Here is a 13,553-nt window from a genome sequence, read left to right on the forward strand (position 1 = left end):
TGTCCTAAGGATATAATTATAATAAGTTAATTACATAATCTAAAATTTATTCTGCTTTAATACCTATAAATGATATGATTATTCAGAATGCCCTAAAATGGTTCCATAATTAGATTAGATCTGTTGAAGGTATGTTCATTCTTAAACGTGAACAAGATTAAATAAAAGGTATTTGGGAGTTAGGCTAAACTATACAAATTTGTATGTTTACCTCCCCACCCACCCCACTCTATTAAAAATGTTTTGTTTTGTATTTTAAATTTCTTTATTTGACAGAGAGAAAGATCACAAGTAGGCAGAGAGGCAGGCAGCAGGGGGTGGTGGGAGGGAAGCAGGCTCCCCGCTGAGCAGAGAGCCTGATGAAGGGCTCCATCCCAGGACCCTGAGATCATGACCCGAGCTGAAGGCAGAGAGAAGCTTTAACCTACTGAGCCACCCAGGTGCCCCTCTATTAAAAATGTTTTGGGGAAGGCACTTAAGTTTTTGAGATTTGATTTTGTTTTTTAAACATGAACATTTCTTAAGTTTTTATGGGCAGAGAAGGCTTAGGTTATGTTCAATGTACGGTATTTAAAAATAAGGAAATACTGCAAATTATTTCTTCTCTAGCAATCAGTGGAAATGATCAAACATCTTGAGACAATTTATATTATGATGAAATAAAATTTAAAATTACAAATGACTTAAAAGTTTAGCCAGACTAGGGCACCTGGGTGGCTCAGTGGGTTAAGCCTCTGCCTTCGGCTCAGGTCATGATCTCAGGGTCCTGGGATCAAGCCCTGCATCAGGCTCTCTGCTCAGTGGGGAGTCTGCTTCCCCCCCCCCCCCCGTCTGACGTGGGGCTCTATCCCAGGACCCTGGGATCATGACCTGAGCGGAAGGCTTAACCAACTGAGCCACCTAGGTGCCCCATAAATGAATAAATAAGATCTTAAAAAAAGAATTAATCAAATTTGTTTGCTTCTCATACAAAAATATGCTCTATAGGGGTGCCTGGGTGGCTCAGTGGGTTAGGCCTCTGCCTTTGGCTCAGGTCATGATCTCAGGGTCCTGGGATCGAGTCCTGCATCAGGCTCTCTGCTCAGTGGGGAGCCTGCTTTCCCTCTCTTCTCTGCCTGCTGCTCTACCTACTTGTGATCTCTCTCTCTGTCAAATAAATAAGTAAAATCTTTAAAAAATTTTTGAAAAAAGGGGCGCCTGAGTGGCTCAGTGGGTTAAAGCCTCTGCCTTTGGCTCAGGTCATGATCCCGGGGTCCTGGGATCGAGCCCCATGTCAGGCTCTCTGCTCCACGGGGAGCCTGCTTCCTCCTCTCTCTCTCTGCCTGCCTCTCTGCCTAGTTGTGATTTCTCTCTGTCAAATAAATAAAAAAAATAAATAAATAAAAAATTTTTGAAAAAAATGTGCTCTATGTAGAAGTTTTAATTTTTTGTGTTCAGTTTTTTTTGTTTTCATCTTTGAGTATTATTATAAGGCTTGTTTTTACATTTGGTGATCTATATCCTCTTGTTAAGTGTGTCTCTCCCCTCCTCCTAATGTTTTATTAGTGTGCTTTTTATTTCTTTCCCTTATTACACTGGCACGGACCTTAGCACAATGTTGAAAAAGTGTAAGAGGAAGATCCCGGCCCTGATTCCAGTCATGGGAGAAACATACTCAATCTTACAGCGTTAAGTATGTTTTTGTGTTGTAGAATACTCCTTATTAAATTGAGGAAAATCCCTTCTCATTTGCTGAAAGTTTTTATTGTGAACATTTGTTAAATTTTGTCAGATGTATTTCTCATGTAAGTTGAAAAGTTTTTTTTCCCCTTAGAATGTTAGTATGGGGGGCGCCCGGGTGGCTCAGTGGGTTAAAGCCTCTGCCTTCGGCTCAGGTCATGATCCCAGGGTCCTGGGATCGAGCCCCGCATCGGGCTCTCTGCTCCGCGGGGAGCCTGCTCCCTCCTCTCTCTCTGCCTGCCTCTCTGCCTAGCTGTGATTTCTCTCTGTCAAATAAATAAAATATTAAAAAAAAAAAGAATGTTAGTATGGTAGATCACATTGATTTTGTTTTTTAAGATTTTATTTATTTGACAGAGAGAGAGATCATAAGTCGGCAGAGAGAGAAGGGGAAGCAGGCATCCCACTGAGCAGAGAGCCTGATGCGTGGCAGGTGAGCCTGGTGGTGGATATTAAGGAGGGCACGTACTAAATGGAGCACTGGGTGTGGTGCATAAACAATGAATCTTGGAACACTGAAAAAATAAAATAAAAAATATATAAAGTTTAAATAAAAATAAAAATGCATAACAAAATTGCCATTTTAACCATTTTTTAAAAAAGATTTTATTTATTTATTTGACACACAGAGAGAGATCACAAGTAGGCAGAGAGGCAGGCAGAGAAAGAGGGGGAAGCAGCCTCCCCGCCGAGCAGAGAGCCTTATGCGGGGCTCGATCCCAGGACCCCGAGACCATGACCCGAGCTGAAGGCATAGGCCCAACCCACTGAGCTACCCAGGCCCCTTAACCATTTTTTTAAAAGATCTATTTATTTATTTGAAGAGATCACAAGTAGGCAGAGAGGTAGGCAGAGAGAGAGTAGGACCAGGCTCCCTGCTGAGCAGAGAGCCCCACTCGGGGCCCGATCCCAGGACCCCGAGATCACCACCCGAGCTGAAGGCAGAGGCCCCAACTCACTGAACCACCCAGGCGTCCCCATTTTAACCATTTTTAAATGTACAATTATATATATGTAATTATGTACTACCATATTTCATGTATCCTTTTTTAAAAAAGATTTATTTATTTATTAGTTAGTTAATTTGACAGACAGAGATTACAAGTAGGCAGAGAGGCCGGCAGAGAGAGAGAGAGGAGGAAGCAGGCTCCCTGCTGAGCAGAGAGCCTGATGCGGGACTCAATCCCAGAACCCTGGGATCATGACCTGAGCCAAAGGCAGAGGCTTTAACCCACTGAGCCAACAAGGCGCCCCGTATCTATTCATTTTTTGATTGATCCTTGTGTTCTATCTTTTGGCCACTGTGAAAATGCCATTACAGAACATGAACATACAAATTCATTTTGGAGTCCCTCTTTTGGTTATAAACCTAGGAGTGGAATTGGTGGATCATATGATTATTTTATATTTGCTTTTTGAGGAACTGCCAAACTATTTTTCATAGTGGTAACTGACTACCCCAGATTGATTCCCACCAGCAATGTACATGATTCAACAATTTCCCTTCATCCTGGCCAGTGCTTTTTTGTTTGTTTTAGTATTATAGCTATCCTAGTAGTGGTGTCACATTACAGTTTTGATGTACATTTGCCTAATGACTGATGAGGTTGAACATCTTCATGTGCGTATTGACCATTTTTATATAACTGGAGATGTGTCTGTTCAACTCCTTTGCCTATTTCAAATTGGGTCGTCTTTTGTTATAGGAATTCTTTATATCTTCTGCATATCAGGTGATTAACAAATATTTCCTCCCATTCTGTACATTGTGTTTTTACTTTTTGTTGTTGTTTCACTTTCTTGATAATGTCCTTGATGCACAGGTTTAAATTTTTTTCTTAAAATATAACAAAGATACAATGTCATGTTAGTTTCAGATGTGCAACATATTGATTTGACAGTTCTGTTTTAAAGATTGATTGATTGATTTGACAGGACATGAGGGTGAACAGCAGAGGGAAGAGGGAGAAGCAGGCCCCCCACTGAGCAGGGAGCCTGATGCAGGGTTCAATCCCAGAACCCTAGGATCGTGACCTGAGCTGCAGGCAGACGCTTAACCAAGTGAGCCACACAGGCGCCCCTGATTTGACAGTTCTATACATTATTCAGTGCTCACCACAATAAGTGTAGCCACCATCTGTCACGGTATGTTATTACAATATTATTGACTGTTCCCTATTTCTTACTGTTTCAGTTTTGGTAGTTTCTAAGTTTCTAGGAATTTATCCATTTCTTCCAGATTGTTTAATCTGTTGGCATATAATCGCTCATAATATGTTCTTTTTTTAAATAAGATTTTATTTATTTGTTTGAGAGATGGAGTGCATGAGCACACAAGCAGTGGGGAGGAGCAGCGGGAAAGGAAGAAGCAGGGTCACCACTGAGCAGGGAGCCTGACACAGAGCTCCATCCCAGGACCCTGAGATCTTGACCTAAGCCAAGCACAGATGCTTAACCAACTGAGACACTCAGGCTCATAATATATTCTTTTTTTTTTTTTTTAAAGATTTTATTTATTTATTTGACAGAGAGAGAGAGATCACAAGTAGGCAGAGAGGCAGGCAGAGAGGCAGGCAGAGAGGAAGCAGGCTCCCTGCAGAGCAGAGAGCCCGATGCGGGGCTCGATCCCAGAACCCTGAGATCACGACCTGAGCTGAAGGCAGCGGCTTAATCCACTGAGCCACCCAGGCGCCCCTCATAATATATTCTTAAAATAACAATTTGTATTTCCTTGGTGTTAGTTGTGATCTCTTCTCTTTCATCCATGATTTAATTAATTTGGGTCTTTCTCTTTTGTTTTTGATGAGTCTGAGTAGGGGTTTATCAATCTTATTGATTCTTTCAAAGAACCATCTTCTAGTTTTATTGATCTCTTCTACTATTCTTTTTGGTTACTATTTCATTGATTTCTGCTCTAATCCTTATTATTTCTTGTCTCCTGCTTGGTTTTGGCTTTATTTACTGTTCTTTCTCCAGCTCCTTCAGGTGTAAGACTAGCTTGTGTATTTGAGAATTTTCTAGTTTCTTGAGAAAAGTTTGTATTACTATGTACTTCCCTCTTAGACTGCCTTTGCTGCATCCCAAAGGTTTTGAACAGTTGTGTTTTCATTTTTGTTTCCATGATATTTAGAATTCTTTAATTTCCTGGTTGATCCATTCATTCTTTAGTAAGATGCCCTTTAACATCCAAGTATTTGAATTCCTTCCAAATTTCCTTTTGTGATTGAGTTCAAGTTTTAAAGCATTGTGGTCTGAAAATAAGCTAGGAATAATCCCAGTCTTTTGGTACCAGTTGAGACCTGCTTTGTGGCCCAATATGTGATCTGTTCTGGAGAATGTTCCATGTGCACTCAAGATGAATGTATATTGTGGGGTGCCTGCGTGGCTCAGTCATTAAGCATCTGACTTCGGCTCAGGTCATGATCCCAGGGTCCTGGGATCAAGGCCCACATTGGGCTCCCTGCTCAGCGGGAAGCCTGCTTCTCCTTCTCTCACTGCCCCTGCTTGTGCTCCCTCCCTCTCTCTGTCTCTCTCTCTGTCAAATAAATAAATAAATAAATAATCTTAGTTAAAAAAAAATACAAATTGAATATCCCTTTAAAAAAAAAAGAAGAATGTATATTCTGTTGCTTTAGGATGGAATGCTCTGTATATATCTGTGAAGTCCATCTAGTCCAGTGTGTCATTCAAAGCCCTTGTTTTCTTGTTGATTTTCTGCTTAGATGATCTCTCCATTGCTGTGAGTGGGGTGTTAAAGTTCCCTGCAATTATTGTATTTTTATCAATGTGTTTAATTTTGTTATTCATTGGTTTATATAATTGGCTGTTCCCAAGTTAGACACATAAATATTTATAATTGTTAGATCTCCTTGTTGGATAGACCCTTTAGGTGTGATATAGTGTCCCTCTTCATCCCTTACTACAGTCTTTGGTTTAAAATCTAATTTGTCTGATACAAGGATTGCTACCCCAGCTTTCTTTTGATGTCCATTAGCATGATAAATGGTTCTAGACCCCTCACTTTCAATCTGGAGCTGTCTTTGGGTCTAAAATCAATCTCTTCTTGATAGCACATTGATGGGTCTTTCGTTTTTATCCAGTCTGATACCCTGTGTCGTTTGATTGAAGCATTTAGCCCATTTACATTCAGAGCAACTGTTGAAATATGTGAACTTAGTGCCATTGTATTGCCTATAAAAATCACTGTTTCTGTGTATTGTCTCTGTCCCTTTCTGGTCTATGTTACTTTAGGGCTCTTTCTCCACTTAGAGGATCCCACTTAATATTAATGATTAAGTGATCACAAATTCTTTTAGTTTCTGTTTGTCCTGGAAGCTCTTTATCTCTCCTTCCATTTTGAATAACAGCCTTGCTGGATAAAGTATTCTTGACTGCATGTTTTTCTCATTTAGTGCCCTGAATATATTATGCCAGCCTTTTCTGGCCTGCCAGGTCTCTGTGGATAGGTCTGATATTAGTCTGATGTTCCCTCCTCTGTAGGTAAGAAGCCTCTTGTCTTGAGCTGCTTCCAAGATTTTCTCTTTTTTCATCTAAAATTTGAAAAGTTCTTTTTTTTAACCTTTTAAAAATTATTTATTTCTTTATTTGATAGAGATCACAATTAGGCAGAGAGACAGTCAGAGAGAGGGAAGCAGGCTCCCTGCTGAGCAGAGAGCCCGATGTGAGGCTCGATCCCAGGACCCTGAGATCATGACCTGAGCCAAAGGCAGAGGCTTAACCCACTGAGTCACCCAGGCACCCCTAAAATGCAAGGTTCTTATGCGTCTGGGTGTTGATCTGTTTTTATTGATTTTGAGAGGGTTTCTCTATGTCTCCTGGCCTTGAATGCCTATTTCCTTCCCTAGATTAGGGAAGTTCTCATCTATGATTTGCTAAAATCATAGATTTTCTATCCCTCTCTCTCTTTCTTCTTCCTTTGGGACCCCAATTATTCTACTATTGTTTCAGTTATGGCATGGCTGATTTCTCAAAGCCTCCCCTCTTGATTCATTAGTTGTTTTTCTCTCTTCTCCACAGCTTCCTTACTTTCCATCATCTTGTCTTCTATGCCACTGACTATCTCTTCTGCCTCATTTTACCCTAGCCATTAGAGTGTCCATTTTAGACTGCATCTCAGTTAAAGCATTTTAAATTTTGGCCCAATTAGATTTTAGTTATTTTGTTTCTGCACTATGGGATTCTCTAGCATCTTTTATGCTTTTTATCAAGCCCATCTAATATCCTTATAATCGTTATTCTAAATTCTAGGTTTGACATTTTACTTATATCCATATTGATTAAATCTGTGGCAGAGAGTATTGCCTCTGGTTCTTTCTTTTGTTGCAGATTTCACCTTCTAGTTATTTTGTTCAGAGAAGAATAGATGAATGAGAGAACAAAATAAAAAATATCAAACCATGACCCCACAGGAATATATACTAGACAAATCCAAAGAGATCAGAAACCAAAAAAGAAAAAAGGGGAAAAAGAGAGAATATAATCTAACAGAAACTACATCCCATAATTGTAAAGAAAGAAAAACATATATATACAAAAATAAAATTGAATACAGTGAAAGGAACACAAAAATGAAGACTATATCTATAAAATGTAAAAATGAAAATTTTAAAAGACATAAAAAAGAGTTGATAAAATAAGCTAGTTGAAAAGGAAAAAATAAAATTTTAAACTGAAAGAGTAAGGACTCGAAAAAACCTTGAATTCTTCTTCTTTTTTTTCATTTAAAAACATCACTTCTTTATTTCAAAGGAAAAATAAAAGGCCCTCCAACCCTTTCCAAAAAAACCCCAATAATAATAATGACAATAATAAAAAATCCTATTAGAAACCATAAACAATCACTGAGAGTTTGAGTATTACATTCTTCAAATATGCTGTTTGGATTTTTTGTTTTTTTAAGTTGGTGACTATACACATATTTTTAAAAGCCTTAAAAGTACGGCCAAGGGATTTTGCTTCAAATTAACTATTTAGAGGACTACTTCAAAATACTTCAAAATACTGTAGTAGGGTTTTGCAGTGATCCTTTGGGGCATGATGCTCTCACTTTTGTATCCTAGCAAAGGTTAAGGGACGAGGTTCAAAAGTGATCATACTTCCAGGGTTAGCATGAATGGCCAACTTGGATGAGAAAGCCAGGGAGAGATCCATGTGTTCTTCCACAGACAAGGACAATCCACCCTGAATACAAAAATTCAGACATAGAATGTAGCAGAATTTCACAGTAAAGTTAGTCTGGGATGGGGGAGAGCCCAGATGAGGCAAGGTTTTAGGTTTAACTGGTTTTCCCTAATCAGATTTTTGCATCTTTTTAGTGGGTTTTAGTGCAGTCCTTCAAGCCACAATTTAGAATGCCCTTCAGTGTGCTACAGATTGTTGGTTCATATTAAAGGACTGTTTAATAAGATTTGCATCCCAAGGAATATCATGCTACATAAAAATGATTCAAGATTTTTGCCCAAAAAACTTGGATAAAGTCTAAAAAATACTATTGCAATTACGTTTCTTGAAGAAAAAAAAAATTCTAAGTACAAACAGATTCACTCTTTTGTTGTAGAAAACTTCAGAGTAGGTAAGTTGTTGTCTAAATCTTTGCTGCATGCACTCGCCAGAGGATAGGGGAGCACTGCCTTCTCATTCCAGCATCATCTGGGGCAGGAGAAGAACCATTCCACATAGCTGAAGAGGGCATCCCAGTGCTTCCAGAGAAAGACAATGAAAACCCCAAGGACGGGACACCTGGGTGGCTCAGTTGAAAACCACAAGGAATAAAGTGGTGAATGCCCTGTTGCCAATCTTCATGAGAGGAACCATGCAGTTGGCTGTCGTGGGGACAGAGACCAAAAGGACCGCCATGACTGCCAGAAGGATGTTGATGAGTTTGCCTAGAAGGTTCCGGGCAGTGGCATTCTCCAGCCCTTCCAGCTGTACCACCACCCGCTGCTGCTGCTGCTGCTGCAGCTCCATCTTGGAGTGTCGACACTCCAGGGCCTCCTGGGTGTCCCAGGCCCGTTCATAGGACCGAAGTACAACTTTCTCTTCCATGCTGGCCAATTCCTGCTTCAACTGTAGGATTTCATTCTGATGGAGTTCCGTCCTTTAGCTGTTCTTCTAATCGTTCACATCTATATCGCTCACCTTGTAAGGCCTGCACTATTACTGAATAGTCTCTCTGATAATGTTCTTCGAGGGTCTCAAAGGATTCCTCTAGCCTGGTCTGTGTTTCCTGGATCTCCTGGATCTCATGTAGTAGTGCATCTAACCCTGAGCTCTGCATGTCCAGGGTGTCTGTTTGGGAGCTGGACGCTCCTACAGCAGTGCCTCCAGTGGTGCGGTTGGCTCCCACTGAGCCTGAAGGGGCACTGGGACAATCTTCTTCACTACCATATTTTGGGCTTGATTGAAAGCTTGAAATCCACCCCCCCCAACCTTTCCACCCCATCATCCACTTGCCCTTCCTCTAAAGAGTCCTTCAGGTTAGGGATATTGTCGGCACTGCCAAATTTATTCCAAATTAGTGAGGCAATCTCTCTGGGTTTTGAGACTACAGCCCCTGCTGCTGAATGGGTCGCCTGGGAGAAGCTAGAAAGTCCACCTTTGACACTGTCCACCACACCTTCACTGAAGCCAGTCACCTTTGCTCCCACATCCTTTAGACCCTGGTGCATGTCCCTGAAGACATCTTTCGGCTGCCTGGAACTCCCATTCTGCTCCACCTCTTGGAGCTTTCTGTGGTAGTGCTCAAGCTTCTTTTGCAGATGGAGGATGGTTTGGGCAGATTTCCGGTTCTTCTCAAAGACCTGCTTGATGCGGGCAGCCTGCTGCTTGTCTGCACTGTTGGCAGACAAGTACTCAGCAACACTGTCGTCCTGGGCTGTTTGTGCAATCTTGATCTGTTCTGTGAGCTTCAGGATTTTCTGCGCAGGTGAGCAAGAGCAGCCTTTGTGTGTTGAGGGTGTGGTGTTCCATCCACAGAGTCTGTGTGGACGCTGCCGTCGATGCTCTGGCCTCAGTGGAGGCCACTGCTCTGGAAGTTTGGGCGAGGCTGCTCACTTCCATGCGCTGATCTGTTCTGCAGTTGCCTCATCCCCTGGCAGCAGCACGAGCTATTTCCATCATAGCAGAGCTGGTTGGAGTTTCAGTTGTGGATGAAGACCTGGCTCTGCCCGACAGTGTAACAGCTGCCATATCCTGGCCAGATTTCCTGTTGATTTGGGGACTTCCCTTTAGGGTCTTTGCGCCACGTATTATGTAAGCTCGTCCCCCTCTTCATCTTGGGTGGCACTCGGATCTGCTGCAGGACACGATTCAGAGCTGTGGGGTGGGTGGGAACACCATCAATCTCAGCACATGCGTTCTGGTTTTCCAGATCCATTTCAGGTTCTGGATCTACCTGAAATTGTTGCACATTGTGTGGAGACACTGATGACCTCCTGTGCTGGTGCTGGAAGAGATACTTCAAACCTTGGTCAATCACATTCATGTTCTCCAGAGCATTGTGGGTCATTTCATACAACTTTTGTTTTGATTCTGTTTGCTTTCTGGCCTCCGCATCTTAGGATTTGCCTCCAGCAGCAGGGTCCTCATGTAACTGTTCACTGCCTGAAAGCTCCATCAATAAATTTAATATGCTTATTTGCAAACTCAAAAACTTTTAAACACACCAAGCCTGTCAAATTAGGTATGCATTGGGGCGCCTGGGTGGCTCAGTGGGTTAAGCCTCTGCCTTCAGCTCCGGTCATGATCCCAGAGTCCAGGGATGGAGCCTGGCATCGGGCTCTCTGCTCAGTGGGGAGCCTGCTTCCCCCTCCCTCTCTCTGTCTGCCTCTCGGCCTACTTGTGCTCTCTCTCTGTCAAATAAATAAAATCTTAAAAAAAAATTAGGTAGGCATTTGCTTCAACAGTAACTACACATGCAGCTGTGAGGCAGAGGCTTCATGCCTATCTTTATCACTCTTCCTCAAGCACTTCTAAGGTGTACAGGAATCCTCTTAGGACAAGCCTCGGGGAGGGGAAGAGCACCCGGCATCTCTGCCAGTGCAGTGGCTTGAGCTCAGGTGCCAGTTCCTTCTGCTGTGGCATCCCCACCAGGTCCATCTCCCCCCAACCACCCCCTGCCCGGCCCTCACCGCTGTGCCTCCACAGCCACCACTGCCTCCTGAGCCCCGGCCTTGAATTCTATATATTGTATAATTTTCTGCTAGTGCACGAGTGTTTCAGTTCTGTGTGCTCTATAAACTTGGTATTAGTCTGATGTTCCAGCTGGTCTTCTAGGGGAGGGCCCTGCTGCACTGATTCTCAGATTCGGGGAGCTGCAACACCCTTTGCCAGGCGGCCAGGCTCAGCATAAACTGTTTCCTGTTGCTCTACATGGCTTTTGTTCCCTGAAGGTTTTCTAAGTCACTTCAGAGGATGAAAAGAAAAATGGCGGTGCCCCAATCTCCAGCCCCAGAGTTGAAAGATCCCAGCCCCTTCTCTTCAGTAAACCCTTAGGGAAAAGCAGTCAATCGCGTGTGTGCACCAAATTGGCAGGCTCCCGTGGTGTGCACCCCGTCAGTCCTCCTCGGGGAAGGACCAGGGTCTCCCGTTGGTTCTGCCACTTGTTTGGCCTCTGCTTGGAGTGCAGTCACTGGAATGTGCTGCGGTTGATGGTTTATGGCAACACTGAGCTAAGACCCCACTCTGGGGCTCTCTGATTGAAGCTGGCTTCCCTGTTCTGTTGCTTGGGAACTCTGCTGACTCAGGCACCCCCATTTCTTTCTGTGACCCCGGATCCAGAGACCACACTGTTCCATTAAGGATTCTGCCCTGTGTTGCCACCTGAGCACCTTTCAGGCAGGGAAGTCCCTCACCGAGCAGACTTCTGAAAGTTCCAATTTTCTGCTTCACTGCTGTGTCAACTTTCCTTATGGAAAACCAGCTTATGCAGGCTCCCTCCCCTCGCTGTTTGTCTTCCAATATATCCCCTCAGATTCATGTCTCCACAGCTTCTACCTTGCAAAAAGTGGTTCCTTGTGTGTTTGTAGAATTGCAGCAGTTCTTTTCTTAGCTCTCTGGTTGAATTCACAAGTGTTCAGAATGATTTGATAGCTATCTAGCTGAATTCAAGGAACCAGATGAAATGAGCATCCCCTACTCTTCCAGCATCTTCCTTTCTCTGATTTTTATATTTTGAACCACCTTTGAGTTCTCGAGATAAATCCCACTCGATCAGGATATTTAATCTTCTTAATGTATTGTTGAATTTGGTTTACTATTTTTTTTTTCATTTATTTATTTGACAGAGAGATCACAAGTAGGCAGAGAGGCAGGTAGAGAGAGAGGAGGAAGCAGGCTCCCTTGATCATGACCTGAGCCAATGGCAGAGGCTTTAATCCACTGAGCCACCCAGGCGCCCCGGTTTGCTAATGTTTTGTTGAGTATTTTTGCCTCTGTGTTCATTTGGGATATTGGCCAGTAATTTTCTTGTAGTGTCCTCTTATTTTGGTAATGCTGGCCTTGTAAAATGACTTTGGAAGTGTCCCCTCTTCATCTTTTTGGAAGAGTTTGGGAAGGATTGGTATTAGTTCTTTAGATTTTTCGTAGAATTCAGCAGTGAAACCACCTGGTCCTGAAAATTTCTTTGTTGGGAGGTTTGCTATTTGCTTCATGAACTTGTTTGACCAAATCTCTCTCCATGTTTGGAATGTTCTCAGCCATTATTTATTGAAATAAGTTTTTACTCCTTCCAACTTCTCTTCTCCTTATGGGACTCCAATAGTATACATAGTATTTCTTTTGATGATTCTTTGTTGAATTTTTGTATTTTTTTCTTATATCATTTTTCTGGTGTTAATTTTTTTTTTTAAAAAAACCTATATTCTCTTGTAGCTCTCTGAGTATTTGTAGAACCATTACTTTAAATTCTTTGTCTGATCTGTTAGATCTCATCAATAAATTCAGTAAAATTTCAGGATATAAAATCAACAGACAAAAATCAGTACCATTCTATACATTAATGAACAGAATAATGAATTTTCTTTAAAAAAAAAAAAGACTTTATTTATTTATTTATTTGAAAGAGAGAGTGAGAGCATGAAGAGGGGGAGGGGCAGGGGGCCAGGAGGAGCCTGATGTGTGGCTTGATCCCAGGACCTCGAGATCATAACCTGAGCTGAAGTCAGATGCTTACCTGAATGAACCGCCAGGCACCCCCATTTTTTTTTTTTGAGTTTTTATTTCAATTCCAGTTAGTTAGCATACAGTGGAATATTAGTTTCAGGTGTATAATATGGTGATGCGACACTTCTACACAACATGCAGTGCTCAGCACAGCAGCTGCAGTCCTTAATCCATCATCACGTACTTTACCTATGCCCCCACCAGACTCCCTCTGGTAACCATCAGTTTGTTCTCAATAGTGAAGAGTCCGGTTCTTGGTTTGTCTCTCTCTCTCTTTCCCCCCTTTGTTGGTTTGTTTTGCTTCTTAAATCCCAATTATGAGTGAAATCATGGTATTTATCTTTCTCTGACTGACTTATTTTGCTTAGCATACTCTCTAGCTCCATCTATGTCATTGCAAATGCCAAGAGTCCATTCTTTTTTATGGCTGAGTAATATTCCAGCGTATGTGTATGCCACAGCTTTATCCATTCATCTGTTGATGGACACTTGGTCTGTTTCCATATCTCGGCTATTGTAGATAATGCTGCTATCAACATTGGGGTACATGCATTCTTTTGAATTAGTGTTTTTGTATCCTCTTGGTAAATACTTAGGAGTGCAATTGTTGGATTGTAGGGTAGTTCTATTTTTAACTTTTTGAGGAAACTCCG

General features: G+C 42.0%; 1 pseudogene; it reads right to left on the bottom strand.

Moving 5' to 3' along the window:
* Positions 1-8,384: 8,384 nt before the first annotated feature.
* On the bottom strand, positions 8,385-10,354 carry LOC123931673 (annotated as a pseudogene).
* Positions 10,355-13,553: the final 3,199 nt, after the last annotated feature.

This window comes from Meles meles, chromosome 19 (assembly GCF_922984935.1).
Source record: "Meles meles chromosome 19, mMelMel3.1 paternal haplotype, whole genome shotgun sequence".
NCBI lineage: Eukaryota > Metazoa > Chordata > Mammalia > Carnivora > Mustelidae > Meles > Meles meles.